General features: G+C 36.0%; 4 pseudogenes across 4 annotated transcripts; 3 read left to right on the top strand and 1 right to left on the bottom strand.

The window, feature by feature from the left end:
* Positions 1 to 415: 415 nt before the first annotated feature.
* On the top strand, positions 416 to 2489 carry LOC104733919 (F-box/kelch-repeat protein At3g27150 pseudogene; annotated as a pseudogene). The gene is made up of 2 exons (XR_015575431.1): positions 416 to 571; positions 1086 to 2489. The product of XR_015575431.1 is annotated as an F-box/kelch-repeat protein At3g27150 pseudogene (transcript).
* Positions 2490 to 2810: 321 nt separating this feature from the next.
* On the bottom strand, positions 2811 to 6568 carry LOC147933290 (uncharacterized; annotated as a pseudogene). Its single transcript, XR_015573747.1, has 6 exons — positions 6374 to 6568; positions 6171 to 6281; positions 5798 to 6077; positions 5668 to 5715; positions 5275 to 5340; positions 2811 to 3699 (listed from the first exon to the last, which is right to left on the bottom strand). The product of XR_015573747.1 is annotated as an uncharacterized LOC147933290 (transcript).
* A 2048-nt stretch (positions 6569 to 8616) lies between these two features.
* LOC104732707 (disease resistance protein RML1A-like) lies at positions 8617 to 12309 on the top strand (annotated as a pseudogene). Its single transcript, XR_015575207.1, has 4 exons — positions 8617 to 9092; positions 9215 to 10298; positions 10371 to 10649; positions 10738 to 12309. The product of XR_015575207.1 is annotated as a disease resistance protein RML1A-like (transcript).
* A 1557-nt stretch (positions 12310 to 13866) lies between these two features.
* On the top strand, positions 13867 to 15944 carry LOC104733918 (F-box/kelch-repeat protein At3g27150 pseudogene; annotated as a pseudogene). Its single transcript, XR_015575208.1, has 2 exons — positions 13867 to 13979; positions 14575 to 15944. The product of XR_015575208.1 is annotated as an F-box/kelch-repeat protein At3g27150 pseudogene (transcript).
* The last annotated feature ends 590 nt before the right edge of the window (positions 15945 to 16534 follow it).

Below are 16534 nucleotides of genomic sequence, written 5' to 3'. Positions count from 1 at the left end.
AAAAAGGTTAAAAAATATTTAACCCCGTGCTGTAGCACGGGTTATCCCCTAGTTGGATAATTAAAATAGAGGTGAACGAAGGGGTTCGCCCTAGGGCTGAACCCAAGAATAGTTTTTTTTTTTAGGATTTTTTCTTTTATTTAGGTAAATTAAAATTCCATATCCAATAAAGAAAACCACATGCTTAAGTTGAATATAGTGAAGCACATTATTAAATGCTATTAATTTTACTTACTAAAATAATGTATAATAGATTATTGATTACATACATAGTCAAAACAGTTTTTATTAACTGTATATCAATAAATCTCTTTATTAAACTACCAAAAAATAGTCAAAAAAAAACAAAAATCAGTCAAACTTGTAACATACTATAATAGTTGATTAAATATAAGCATTCATCACTATGGAAGATAATTAAAAATAAGAAATGTTATATATACATGCTAGAGCTTTAATCGTTTTCTAATCGACTGGCGGCGCCGCATTCTAGTTTAAATCTAACAAAATCTTTGCTTTCAAGTTTAAAGATTGACGTGCTTGACAAGTGCCATAACTTTCAAGTTTCAAGGTATATACACATTGTATCCTATGAAAATCGATTTTTCACCATCATAATATTTTCAAATCGAAAAAAAGTTTCAAGGTATATAATATTATTTTCAATTCATGGATTTTCTCTCATATGAAAATCGATTCTCCCTTATTTTCTCTGAAAAATAATTTTCATGGTCCTTTTATTATATTTGGTGGTGAGAGACTCCACTCCACGTGCTCTTATTATTGTATGTTGATTATAGGGTCAAAATATGATTTTCACTGCCTCAATCATTCATAGTAGAAATGTGAAAAAAAAAATGCTATGATACTTTTTCCATCCTGTGGCTCCCTCGATATCTTTTTGCTGTTAATTTTTCTAGCATGTCTAACATGATTTACCATAATATCAATCTAATTTTTATATAACACATCGACTAACCAACATTATAACAATATACAGTAGGATTTCTTTGTATTTGAAAATGGTATAATACATTTTACAAATAAATTGCGTGCTCATTAATTGTTCTAAATTATTTTTTCAGGAAGATGTCAATCCTATCGCTAGGAAAAGAAAGGATTTCAAGACTCAGAGCAAGCTTGAGCCAGTCTCCGGCAAGTAGGCTTTTGATTGTTGACTCGGAATTGGGAGCAAGAAAAGGAGAAATCATTCAGAAATTTCAAAAGCAGACAAGTCTTAAACCTCAAGATGATGAGTCTGACGTTTCTCAGGTTTTGTACAAGCTCGAGGTTTAGATTTTTGTCGGAGTTTTGTGTTCGACATACTGGAAAACGCAAGGTCGCAATAGCCAGTTCTTACAGCTGCTAAAAAGGTATGATGTTTTTAAGATGAGGCGAGAATGCGGGATCGTGGAACCATACGTGTTTATGCTTACGAGCGGTGAAGCTTGCTGGACGATGTTTGATAAAAACTTTGAGAATTTTGAGACACTTCCGAGAATTCCCTCTGACGTTTGCTTCTATCTAAGTGATAAAGAAACAGTTTGTGCGGGAACACATTTGATGGTCATTGGAAGAGAGCTGGGAGGCATGGCAGTGTGGCGTTACGAGCTAGGGATGCATGAGTGGGTAAAAGGTCCTTCAATGATCACACCTCGTTGCATGTACGCTTCGGCGAGCTGTGGGTTCGATGCTTATTTTGCCGGTGGTCTAAAAGTAAATGGAAATCGGTATCCCGAGGTTTTGAGAAGTGTGGAGAAGTACAATGCTCAGACCAAAACCTGGTCAACGATTCCGGAGATGCATAAGAGAAGAAAATTCAGCTCAGGATGTTTCTTGCGCGGCAAGTTTTATGTGATCGGCGGTAGAAATGAGTATAATGAATACCTAACTTGTGGAGAACGCTACGATGAGGTGACAAATTCTTGGACGCTCGTCCCAGACATGCTTGGAAGCATGACGTTCATGCCTTCCCAGTCGCCTCCCCTCATCGCAGTGGCCAACAACAACCTTTACTCGCTTGAAGCATACTCAAACGAGCTGAGGGTTTATGATGTAAACGCAAACAGTTGGAAGATACTTGGTGTTGCACCTGTGATATCAAATGCGGGCTTAGGTTGGGGCGTGGCGTTTAAGTCAATTGGAGATAGGCTTTTGTTGATTGGAAACTCGTCTCCTCATTCTTCGTGTGCAAAAATGAGAGCTTTCAAATGCCGTCGTCCGTCTCCAGACGTGGAAGAGCTAGTTTGGGAAGAGCTAAATACCAACTATGGCAATGTTCAGTTCGACCATTTCATTCGTAATTGTTGTGTTATGTTTGCTTAGAGTTTTTTTAAAACAAAAACTGTTGTCTGCATTTTGATTAATTCTCCGCTGTTTTCTTGGTTTACGTCTTGGCCTTGGGTGGTTTGGAGTAAACGTTTGTGTATCCCCCGTTTGTTTGGTTTTATCATCAATAAAGTATTTTATGTTCTGTTTCGGAAAAAAAAGTATGTGTGTTCTTGTTACATTTGTAAGACTATCCTCATTGGTTTAGTTTCTTAGTTGTTTCTTAAGGCATATTTAATAAGAAAAAAAAAAGAGAAGAAACTTTGCTAAGAGTTAAGGAAAATTTTGTTGATTATTGGTAGAACCAAATTTAAGGGTTTCTTAATAATAAATATAGTAAAATAATAATTAATATCTTAAAATATTCAAAATTATTTTATATATCAAAGAAACATATTTTATTAAGAAAAACATAAAATAACATACAACATTTTAAATTATTACACAAAACATTAAAAAACAAAAACATAAAACACACCATGAAATAAAATATAGAAACATATTTAATTAAAACATGAAACATAATTAATATCCAAATTTAGTCCACAAATGTTCAATTAAATCAAGTTTCAATTGGTCATGCACTTCTCTATCACGGATTATTATTTGACCATTCAACACGTTGCTAATATTTGAATTCATATTGATAGAATATGAAAGATCCACACCCTCTGCTTGTGGGAAATCAGAAACCTCAGCTTGACTGTATCCATCTCGTTCATTTTCGACAATCGTATTGTGGAGTATGATACACGCCCTCATAATCAATCCCACTTGGTCTTTATCCCATAAAAGACATGGATTTTTAATGACCGCGAATCTAGCTTGTAGGACACCGAACGCACGCTCAACATCTTTTCGGTAGCTTTCTTGGCGGTCAGCAAATAAAGATGCTTTTGGAGTCTGTGGTAGTGGTATGGATTGAATAAACGTTGGCCATTTTGGATAAATACCGTCTGTCAGATAGTAAGTCAAATTGTACTCTCTGCCGTTAACGTAGTAAGTAACTTGTGGAGCTTGACCATAAAGTATATCATCAAAGACAGGAGATCGATCAAGAACATTGATATCGTTAAAAGTACCTGGAGACCCAAAAAACGCGTGCCATATCCAGAGATCATACGACGCGACCGCCTCTAAAACAATTGTTGGTTTGCCGGATCCTCGTGTATACATGCCTTTCCAAGCTGTTGGGCAATTCTTCCAAACCCAATGCATACAGTCGATGCTTCCAACCATCCCGGGAAATCCACGTTCTTCTGCAACATATAGTAATCTCTGAAGATCCTCTGGTGTGGGTCTTCTTAGATATTCATCGCCAAAGAAATTGACAACTCCACTGTTCCTATATCGCCCCATGTGTTCCTTGTTCTGTTAACAAAAGCAAATTATAATTAAGAAATTAATAGACAGATAAGCAGTACACATAAAACATCAACTTATAATTATAATTAGACATCCGTTACACAACAAGACACAACAAGACTCAACAAGACACAACAAGACTCAACAAGACACAACAAGACTCAAGAAGACACAACAAGACTCAAGAAGACACAACAAGACTCAACAAGACTCAACAATACTCAACAAGACTCAACAAGACACAACAAGACACAACAAGACTCAAGAAGACACAACAAGACTCAACAAGACTCAACAATACTAATCATCCACTAAGTCAAGCAGCTTCTCTTTCATAGCTTCTTCTTTCGGAGTAAGCGGTCCAGTTTTGGCCAGCAAACTGTCAAGAATTTGCATTTTTGACAATCTCTCTTTCAGCAGCAATTCTTCCCTCTTGATTTCCCACATGCCTTGGTACTCCTTCAAAGCCTTCTCTTCTTTCGCTTCTGTATGAGTCTTCCTCTGTTTGGCCTTACTTGCGTCTCTGCCAATAGGCCTTGTGTTTGTTGGCTCATCTATATTACCGCCGGTCTGAGAAGCTGAAGCTTGTGTAGGATCATCAAAGAGTCTTTTCCTGTTGGTTACTTCAGGTGCTTTACCATTAACACTCTCACACCATTTCTGGTCGTAGCGTAACTCTAACCAACAATGCTCAAGAACGAATTTTTTCTGATAAATGTTATAGTACATATCATATGCTGTCCTCAGTATATCATCTTCATTCTGACCACTAGTTTTAGCCCTTACCGCAGCAGCATATGTTCCACAAAACTTCCCCACCGTATCTTGGATCTTAGACCATCTCTGTTTACACTGAACTGGCCCTATCTTCTCATTGCCATCAGAAAGAGGACTATCTGAAAAATACTTAGCAACCCTATTCCAGAAGGTCTTGCCCTTCTGATCATTGCCTTTCACAGCATCCTTGCTGGTGTTTAACCACCCGCTAATGAGAATCCGGTCATCAGAAGGTGTCCATTTCCTTCTCTCCCTACGGAACTGACTTGGGGAAGGTGTTGTGTCTTCACTTGGGGAAGCTGCGGAACTGACTTGGGAACTAAAGAGAGGAAGTGGAGACGACAGAGTAGGTATATTTGGGTAGAGGGAATCAAAAGAAATGGTTTGACTATTCATAAGTCCCACAAAATTTGTGGACTGGTTTAGCTCATGGTCTGACTCCATAGTAGCAAAGAAGAAAAGAAGAGTGGTTTATGCTTGAGAGGTGTAGAAACGAAGAATGGTTTATGGTTGGAAGATACTCGGGTTTGTGGTTTAAGATCAAGAAAAGCTTAGTTTTTAAAGTGAAGCATATTGGAGTTACAATTAATTCTCGACACCAAACACACAATGAATACACAACCTAGTCACTTCCATTAATGAAAGAACAACCACCAATTAAGAATAATTACTACCTAGTCACAAAGAAGTACACATAGGAGCACAAATCTGATATGACATGCTATAACTCACTATCCGAAAAAAGAAACTACCAAACAAACAAAGCAATCAATTTAAATATAAACAAGTTAGGTGTATATTTACCTCTTTCGGAGATTTGGTTGAAATGTTGTTTCCTTGTCGCCTTAATTGTGATTGGTTTGAGCTCAACTAAAAGAAACTCACAAAACAAGAAACAAGAAATGGTTTTAGTAACTATGTAAAGACATGACATCCATTAAAGCATAACTACAAGTACATGAGTCTTAACTAATACCAACTGTGTAAAGATTCATTAAAGACACAACAACCAACAACCAACTTACAATGTGATAGGAGAGAAAAGAGTTGATTCAATCGGTTTCAGATACACAAACCCAATTCAACCTATTATGAGAATCTAACAAGTTAATCATCACATTCACTCCTTAGAAGAAAATTTCAGGTTAATTATACAAATAAGAGAGAGAGATGAGGTAGTATAGGTTCTGTTCTGACCTCACCACATGCAGACTCAAAGAAGGTTCTCACATCAGCTTGAGAAACCTGCACTCGTAGGAAAAAATCTTTAAACAGGAGACAGTAATAAAATTATGTATACATTCTATGTAGATAGTTCAGCATTTACCTTCTTGTCGATATTTGTGCAGTAGATTGTCCTTGTGCACATCTCCCTTTCATCTTCTGACTGAATTAACCAAAACACAGTAGATATCCAAAGTAAAATTCAAAACTCAAAACTGAAACCAAAATGATTAGTATAACTTCTGATCAGTATCCCTATAGAGCTTTTTGTCACACAACCTAAAAAATACTATATTTTAAGTTGAAAGATATATAACAAACATTAATTTAAAGCTTACTTGTCCACAGTTACTAAACAAGGCAGCAAGACCCTCCTCAGTCACCTAAAATCACAAAACAGATTTGTTATACATTGATGCAACTTAACTAGAATCCGTTCCACACAACCTTAACAGAGAGTACTAATAAAAACTTACACTCTGGTCAATGTCAGAAACATACACTGTTCTTCTAATACTATCCTATCTTTGAGCCTTAGAAATCCTCCCAGTCAACCTCCTCCTCCCTTGGCTATAATTGTTTCTTCTCTGTAATAACAAAAACATCAATAAAACAGAATATAAAGCAAGCACATTTAACCAAAGTTTAAAGCTTTAACAACAAACAGAATTATTTTTACCTTCCTGGTATTATCATCCTTCTTGGCATCAGATTCAAATTCTTCACCTGATTGCTTCTTGGCTGTAGCAAAATCGTCAGCAGAGAGAAATTGATTAGGTTTCCCAACCTGATTGTTCTTCTTAGGGTTGTAGTAAGAAGGGAAAAACTCCTTGGCATCCAAAACGTAAAGGAAGAAACTTTGATTCAATCGGTTTCAGATACACAAACCCAATTCAACCTATTATGAGAATCTAACAAAGAGATTAATCAAAATTCACCAACAACAACTTCATCAGTGAATAATAAGATGAGGAGATTAAGAAGTGTTACAAACACTTCACCGAAAATTAATCTAAGTTTCCCAGATCAACCGAAATTGTCTCACAAACAAAAGACATAATTAAATTAAAATTGAGACAATTTTCAAATAAACAAATAACAATTACTAGACATGCAAGAACAATTACCTGAACAAATCGAATGGCTTGAATCTTCCCCAAATATTAGGGTTTCGACGGATCGCTCACCACCGGAATCACATGCCCCCTGCTTCACCGGAACCAAATCGCGGCCAAATCCTAGTCCAATAGCCGTGGGAATCAACTGGAAGAGAAGCAATCAGTTTCCGGAATCGAAGGAAGAAGAGATTCAAGCTGAAATCGCGAAAAGTCTCGAGAGAGAGAGAGAGAGAGAAAAGAGAAAAAAGGAAAGTGAAAGAGAGATGAAAAAAAAAATTAAACCCCTTCGTCCCAAATAAAACTCGACCCACTGATTTTGTGACACTTGTCCAGCAAGAGACGTTTCTTGCAATCCTAAAATAAGAAACGAATCTTGCATTTCTTAGCTTAGGTTTCAATAATTAATATTATCTACCCCTAAGAAACAAACTAAGAAACAACATAATTGTGCCGATGAGGATAGTCTAATGTTTACTGTGCTAATATTAGCAATAAGCCCATAAGGCCCATTAAGCCATCTGTTGCTTTCATCTCTTTTTTTATTTCGTGATTTGTTTTGGGAAGAATCCCAAAGTTTTCTCCAGATGCCATGGATATATGCAGCAGAGTGAAATTGATGTTCTCCGAACTTGCTTGCGAAGTAGCAGAAGCAACCTACGTCAAAGGCCCCTTTAGATGTTAGTTGTTTCTTTCTGTCCTGGTTCATTAATTTCGTGTTTTGATTTATATAGTTTGTTTTTGGAGAATTTATGCGAGATCTGATGATGAACTAGTGATTTCATTGCGGAATTTGAATTGGGTTCCTTGGATAATTTTCAAATTCGATTTACGAACAAAACTGTCATTGATCCTGCCTGGAAATGTGAACACTTATGATAGAATTTTCAAAATTCTAGTGACTTGGAAAAAGAGAGTGTAGTCTTTATGTATATAGTGTCACTTTTTACCTTGCTTCATTTCAAACGTAGTAGTGCCACTTTTCATGTGTTGCAGTTTTAATAAGAAGGATGTGTTTTGAGGTAAAAATGTTGGTAATTAGCTTTGCATTCTTTGCCACTGGTGTTATATATTGGACAATGACCGTCTAGTTAATCATTCTTGGTCCACGTGAGAGCAGCTACAACAGACCCACGTCTAAACAGATGCAAGTTTCATCTACGTTTGATCTTATTTAGTTTTTTTTATAGAAGCTTTAAACTTTTCCAAGTAACTTTTATCTGCACCGCATTTGATATTTGAGTAGGTTAGAACATTGGTATCCTTTATTCTGAATCAGGAGATATTGAGATTTGTTCTAGGAACTTCTCTGTGCCCTAGACTTTGAACTTGTATCCTAGCCAACACATGTTGCAGCACAGTACGGCCAGACTGCTTCTTTCTGTCACATTGTCTCAAAGTGTATTGCTGATCCTGATAATGATGGAAGAAGGATCCCTTGCACAAGGTTGCCATAAAGTGGAACTCATGCTTGCCTGCTTGTGTTACTTCATTTTTGATGCCTTATATCTTTTCTTATACGGTTTTAAAATTGCATACTTTTGTGGAAAATGGATAGTTTATTTTGTTACCATTTCAGATGTACATTTTATTACTGAAACTGGTAACTAATAATATATGACTTTTGCGTAGATGCCATTTCGAAGCTGGGAGAGGCGGTGTTAATCAGTCCAAAGAAGCACAATGTGCTGTGCAGGAGGAGATTTCTAAGAAATGGACACGATGATCAACTCAGAAGTTAAAGAGCTAACGGTAAGCGGTTAATATTGATTTGCATGGCTCAAGCCTCATTTTTACTCTATCTCTCATGGCTGCTTCTTCTTCTTCTTCGTCGCCTGACTTTAAGAGATACCATGTCTTTTCGTGTTTCCATGGACCAGACGTCCGTAGTGGATTTCTCAGTCATTTACACAATTATTTTGCAAGCAAAGGGATCACAACGTTCAACGATCAAGAGATGGAGAGAGGCCATACGATAGGGTCTGAGCTCGTGCGAGCGATTAAAGAATCTAGAGTCTCGATTGTGGTGCTCTCGAAGAAGTACGCTTCTTCAGGCTGGTGCTTAGATGAGTTGGTGGAAATCTTGAAGTGCAAAGAAGCTTTAGGGCAGGCTGTGTTGACTATTTTTTACATAGTTGATCCTTCTGATGTACGGAAACAGCGGGGAGACTTTGGAAATACTTTCAAGAAAACTTGTGAAGGGAAAACCGATGAAGTGAAGCAGAGATGGAGCAAAGCTTTGGCATATATAGCAACCGTAGCTGGGAGACACTCTCTAAACTGGTTTGTCTTTTCTCTTGGCTCTATGAGGTAGAATGTTTTATGTTTCTTAATTCATGCTTTAGCGAAGGAGTTTCTATCATTTAAACAAGACCCAACAACATGATTTTGTTTCCTTTTGTTAGGGCTAATGAAGCTGAGATGATCCAGAAGATTGCTATAGATATTTCAAACAAACAGAATGTTACACCTTCAAGGGATTTTGAAGGGATGGTGGGACTTGAAGCTCACCTGACGGAACTCAACACTTTGTTATGCCTGGAAAGTGATGATGTGATGATGATTGGAATTTGGGGTCCTGGGGGCATTGGTAAGACTACCATTGCTAGAGCTTTATTTAACCAACTCTCTACCAATTTTCGGCTTAGTTTTTTTATGAGGAACCTCAACGGTGTTAATGATTGGGATTCGAAGTTGTATTTGCAAAATAAGCTTCTGTCCAAAATTTTGAACCAAAAGGATATAAAGATACATCACTTAGGCGCAATAAAAGAGTGGCTACATAACCAACGAGTGCTCATCATTCTTGACGATGTAGATGATCTAGAGCAATTAGAGGTTTTGGCTAAAGAAACTTCTTGGTTTGGTTCTGGAAGTCGGATCATTGTTACCTTAAAAGATAAGAAGATTTTGAAGGCACATGGGATCAATGATATCTACCATGTGGATTTTCCATCCGAAGAAGAAGCTCTTGAGATGTTATGTCTATCTGCTTTCAAACAGAATTCTCCACAAGATGGTTTCGAAGAGCTTGCAAGAAAAGTAATAAAGCTTTGCGGTAATCTTCCATTGGCCCTTAGGGTTGTGGGTTCTTCTTTATATAGGGAGAGCGAGGATGAGTGGAGGCTTCAATTATATGGGATAGAAACTAATCTTGATAGAAAACTTGTGGATGTCTTGAGAGTGGGGTATGACAAATTGTTAGAGAAACATCAATCTCTGTTTCTTCATATTGCATGCTTTTTCAACCATAAAAGTGTTGATTATATGACAGCCATGCTCGCTGACAGTACTTTGGATGTCAAAAATGGGTTGAATACCTTAGCCGCTAAATCTCTTGTGTATATATCTACTAATGGGTGGATTACGATGCACTGTCTACTACAACAATTGGGTAAACAAGTTGTTGTTCAACAGTCTGACGAGCCAGGGAAACGTCAGTTTTTAGTTGAAGCCAAAGAGATTTGCGATGTTCTGGCAAATGAAACTGTAAGATCTTACCTATATATATTGCCTATTTTGTAATTGTGATGACAAATCTTGCTTTGCAATATTTGGTAGGGTACTGGATCCGTCATAGGTATATCATTTGATATGTCCAAGATTGGGACGTTCTTGATGAGTAAGCGCGCCTTTAAAAGATTGCGTAATCTCAAATACTTAAGATTCAAGTATGGACATGTTAGTTTGCTAGAGGACATGGAATATCTACCTCGTCTAAGGTTACTACATTGGGATTCATACCCAAGAAAAAGTCTTCCACTGACATTTCAGCTAGAATGTCTCGTCGAACTCCAAATGCGATCTAGCAAGTTGGAGAAGCTATGGGGAGGAATCCAGGTTGGTATTTGATATTTTGTGGATACGTTACTAATGATTGATTTAACCTAAGTATGATGTTCCTCATCGTTTTGTGTTTGGCATGCAGCCCCTTACAAATCTCAAGAAAATAGATTTGGATGATTCCTTGAATTTGAAAGAAATCCCAAATCTTTCGAAAGCCACTAATCTCGAGTCGTTGACACTTACCTGTAGTGAGAGTTTGGTAGTGCTTCCCTCGTCTATTAGATATCTACACAAACTAAAGAAGATGTATGCGTCAAGGTGCTCTAAGCTACAAGTTATTCCCACCAACATCAACTTAGCATCTCTTGAGGTGGTCGACATGAATTATTGCTCACGACTGAGAAGTTTTCCAGATATTTCCAGAAACATCGAGCATCTCTCTGTAGCAGGCACAAAGGTTAAAGAATTTCCTGCGTCCATTGTTGGACACTGGTCTCATCTTGATATTCTTCAGATAGGCAGCAGAAGCCTCAAGAGATTAGCACATGTCCCACAGAGTGTAACACGTCTAGTCCTAACCAACAGTGATATAAAGATGATTCCAGATTACGTCATTGGTCTCTCGCATCTACTATATCTATCCATCGAAAACTGCTGAAACCTCGTCTCAATTCATGGTCATTCATGTTCGCTGGTCGCTCTATATGCACACCACTGTATATCACTTAAGAGTGTATGCTGCTCTTTGTATGAAACTCGATAAAGAATCAAAAAGAGGAATCATTCAACAATCGGTTTACAGGTATATATTCTTGCCAGGTAAAGAAATCCCTGCACCAAATTACAGGGAACTCTATAACCATCTCTCTGGCTCCAGGTTGTGAGAAGCCTTTTTCCGCGTTCTCAAGATTTAAGGCTTGCCTTTTGCTTTCACCAATCAAGAGTTTCAGATATAATGACAGGATAAAATGTCTTGTAAGAAGCAAAGAAGGTGTCGAAATAAACAAAACTAGAGTGTCCCGATATTCATTTATGCCACTTGGATCTTTATCAGAACATCTGTTTATGTTTTGTGGCAACTTATTTCCTAAAGGAAACATATGCCTTATGGACGAGATTCTGTTTGATTTTAGCTCTAGTGATGTCGAGATTATGGAATGTGTTGTAAAGATCTTGGCAGAAGAAGGACATGGTAGTAGTAGAATCGAAGTAGGCTACTCCGAAACTGGAAGGCAACGTCATAGATGGAGACGCAGAAGCTTTTAAGGTATCTCAAGTTGAAAACATCAAAAACAGCAAACATACAGGTCACTGGAGTTGGCTTAGGAAGCTTCGTCTGTGGAAGAAGAAGATTTAGATGAATAAGTGACAGAGCGTAGTTCAAGACGAGTGATGGTGATACCTGACAATCTTCATAACGATGCACTGTCAGACAATTGGGTAAACCTGAAGCTGTTCAGCTCTCGAAAGATGAAAACGTCACATGTTAATGTAGGATTTTGCTTGGGAAGAAGACACTATCAATTGGTAATAAGTTTGTTAACTCATTCCTCAAAGTTCTTGATTCTTTGACATTCTCATCATATATAGTACATACATGTAACAAAATGGATTTCTTTCTGATTGTTGTTAATGTTGGAGAAAGTAAACTAACGTGTAGAGATGAACTTGGTTTTAACTTACGTGTGGAAATAGAAATCGATTTCTTTTGTCACAACACAACTACTTTTATGTATTTTACTCTTTTGGTCTTTCCAATGTACATAAAAGTCATGTATACGCAAGTAAGATTAATTTTAAAATCGCCGCCCAAATTACACAAGGAAACACAACGTTCATTTGAACAAAGATTGTTTACTCCCTAATAAGATCGAAAGACAATTAGTGATGTAGTCAAGTATTTTTTTTTTTTTTTAAAGTCAATTATATTTCCTTTGGACATAAATTGAAAGCTAATATTTTTTTTCATTCTTTTTTCTTGGGGATTTTTTCTCTTTCATTTAGGTAAAATAAAAGTGCATATCCAATAAAAAAAATCACATGCTTAAGTTGAATATAGTGAAACATATCATTAAATGCTATCAATTTTACTTCTTAAATAATGTATAATAAATTACTGATTAGATACATAGTCAAAACAGTTTTGTTAATTATATATCAATAAATTTCTTTATTAAATTACCAAAAAATAGTCAAAAAAATCAGTCAAACTTGTAACATACTATGATAGTTGATTACATTTCACTACTATGGTAGATAATTAAAAATAGAAAATATTATATATACATACCATAGCTTTAGTCGTTTTCTAATCGATTGGCGGCGCCGCATTCTATTATAGATCTAACAAAATCTTTTTTTTCAAGTTTTAAGATTGACACACGGCATACCTATCAAGTTTCAAGGTTGACACCAGTCATACCTTTCAAATTTCAAGGTAATATACATACATCGTATCCTCTAGTTAAATTTCTAACTGATTATTTAACCTTTAATTTTTTTTTCAGCAATCATATTTTGTTAGAGCATATGTAGTGGTGAGAGACTCAATGGATCTCTCACTAATATAATATTATTATTTTTTATGTATTTAAGATTTAAATTATTATTAATATTTTTATATCTCGATTAGTTAGAGACCGACTGAGTCTCTCATTAAAATAATTTATATTAAATATAGATTAATATTTGTAATAATATAACCTAAATATTTATTTTAGTTTTGTTATAAATTAAAATACTTATAATTAATATATTTTAAATAAAATTAACTAACTTTTTAAATATCTTTAAATGTTAAATAATTAGTTCTATTTTAAGTATTTTTTTTTTATTTTTTTTTAGTCAAGTATTTTTCCTTTGGACATAAATTATTTTTTTTTTACATAAACTGAAAGTTAGTATTTGGTTTTTCTTTTTTGGGATTTTCTCTTTAATTTGGTAAAATAAAAAGTGCATATCCAAGAAATAAAATCACATGCTTAAGTTGAATATGGTGAAGGAAGCACATCATTAAATGCTAATAATTTTACTTCTTAAATAATGTATAATAAATTATTGATTACATAGATAGTCAAAACATTTTGTTCAATTATATATCATAAATTTTCGTTATTAAATTACCAAAAAAAACAAAAATAGTCAATCTTGTAACATACTATGGTAATTGATTAAATCTAAACATTTCATCATTATGGTACAGATAATTACACATAGAAAATGTTATATATACCAGAGCTACCTTTAGTCGTTTTCTAATCTATTGGCGGCGCCGCATTCTAGTGTATGATCTAACAATCTATTTTCTTTCAAGTTTTAAGATTTATACACGTCATACCTTTCAAGTTTCAAGGTTGACACGTGCCATACCTTTCAGGTTTCAAGGTATATACACAAATTATATCCTCTAGTTAAATTTATAACTGATTATTTAATCATTAGTTTTGATTTCACTAATCATTAAACTAATTATAAAGAGACATGCATGTGTTGTATTTGGGACACACATGAGAGATTCTCAAGGGTTCTCAAAGTTTCTCATATGAAAATAGATTCTCACTTATTTTCTCTTAAAATTATGTTTTTATTATTTTTAGTGGTGAAAGAATTCAATTGTTATATTGGTGATTGTGGTATGTTGATTATAGGATCAAAATATGTTTTTCACTGCCTCAATAATTCATAGTAGAAAAGTGGAAAAAAATTATTATGTTATAATCCTATGGCTCCCTCCCAGCGCTGCCCCTTCCATATCTTTTTGCTCTTATATGTTATAATCCTATGACATGCTAAAAAAAATTTAAGTTTTCTAGCATGTCTAACATGATTTACCATAATATCAATTTAGTTTTTAAAAAACTCATGGACTAACCAACATTTTAACGATATAAAGTAGGATTCTTTGTATTTGAAAATGTTATAATACATTTTTACAAATAAGTTGCGTGCTCATCATGATTGATCTAAATTATTTTTTCAGGAAGATGTCAATCCTATCGCTAGGAAAAGAAAGGATTTCAAGACTCAGAGCAAGCTTGAGCCAGTCTCCGGCAAGGAGGCTTTTGATTGTTGACTCGGAATTGGGAGAAAGAAAAGGAGAAATCATACAGAAATTTCAAAAGCATACAAGTCTTAAACCTCAAGATGACGAGTTGTCTGACGTTTCTCAGGTTTTGTACAAGCTCGAGGTTGAGATTTTTGTCGGAGTTTTGTGTTCGACATACTGGAAAATGCAAGGTCTCAATAGCCAGTTCTTACAGCTGCTAAAAAGGTATGATGTTTTTAAGATGAGGCGAGAATGCGGGATCGTGGAACCATACGTGTTTATGCTTACGAGCGGTGAAGCTTGCTGGACGATGTTTGACAAAATCTTTGAGAATTTTGAGACACTTCCGAGAATTCCCTCTGACGTTTGCTTCTATCTAAGTGATAAAGAAACAGTTTGTGCGGGAACACATTTGATGGTCATTGGAAGAGAGCTGGGAGGCATGGCAGTGTGGCGTTACGAGCTAGGGATGCATGAGTGGGTAAAAGATCCTTCAATGATCACACCTCGTTGCATGTACGCTTCGGCGAGCTGTGGGTTCGATGCTTATTTTGCCGGTGGTCTAAAAGTAAATGGAAATCGGCATCCCGAGGTTTTGAGAAGTGTGGAGAAGTACAATGCTCAGACCAAAACCTGGTCAACGATTCCGGAGATGCATAAGAGAAGAAAATTCAGCTCAGGATGTTTCTTGCGCGGCAAGTTTTATGTGATCGGCGGTAGAAATGAGTATAATGAATACCTAACTTGTGGAGAACGCTACGATGAGGTGACAAATTCTTGGACGCTCGTCCCAGACATGCTTGGAAGCATGACGTTCATGCCTTCCCAGTCGCCTCCCCTCATCGCAGTGGCCAACAACAACCTTTACTCGCTTGAAGCATACTCAAACGAGCTGAGGGTTTATGATGTAAACGCAAACAGTTGGAAGATACTTGGTGTTGCACCTGTGATATCAAATGCGGGCTTAGGTTGGGGCGTGGCGTTTAAGTCAATTGGAGATAGGCTTCTGTTGATTGGAAACTCGTCTCCTCATTCTTCGTGTGCAAAAATGAGAGCTTTCACATGCCGTCGTCCGTCTCCAGACGTGGAAGAGCTAGTTTGGGAAGAGCTAAATACCAACTATGGCAATGTTCAGTTCGACCATTTCATTCGTAATTGTTGTGTTATGTTTGCTTAGAGTTTTCTTAAAACAAAAACTGTTGTCTGCATTTTGATTAATTCTCCTGTTTTCTTGGTTTACGTCTTGGCCTTGGGTGGTTTGGACGTAAACGTTTGTGTATCCCCCGTTTGTTTGGTTTTATCATCAATAAAGTATTTTATGTTCTGTTCCGGAAAAAAAAGTATGTGTGTTTTTGTTACATTTGTAATGTTTACTGTGCTAATATTAGCAATAAGCCCATAAGGCTCATTAAGCCATCTGTTGCTTTCATCTCTTTTTTTATTTCGTGATTTTTTTTGGGAAGAATCCCAAAGTTTTCTCGAGATGCCATGGATATATGCAGCAGAGTGAAATTGATGTTCTCCGAACTTGCTCGCGAAGTAGCATAAGCAACCTACGTCAAAACCCCCTTTAGATGTTAGTTGTTTCTTTCTGTCATTAATTTTGTGTTTTGATTTATACAGTTTGTTTTTGGAGAATTTATGCGAGATCTGATGATGAACTAGTGATTTCATTGCGGAATTCGAATTGGGTTCCTTGGATAATTTTCAAATTCGATTTACGAACAAAACTGTCATTGATTCTGCCTGGAAATATGAACACTTATGGTAGAATTTTCAAAATTCCAGTGACTTGGAAAAAGAGAGTGTAGTCTTTATGTATATAGTGTCACTTTTTACCTTGCTTCATTTCAAACGTAGTAGTGCCACTTTTCATGTGTTGCAGTTTTAGTAA

Source organism: Camelina sativa, chromosome 12, assembly GCF_030686135.1.
Source record: "Camelina sativa cultivar CO46 ecotype springtype chromosome 12, ASM3068613v1".
Classification (NCBI taxonomy): domain Eukaryota; kingdom Viridiplantae; phylum Streptophyta; class Magnoliopsida; order Brassicales; family Brassicaceae; genus Camelina; species Camelina sativa.
This window is presented reverse-complemented; position numbering and strand designations above follow the sequence as displayed.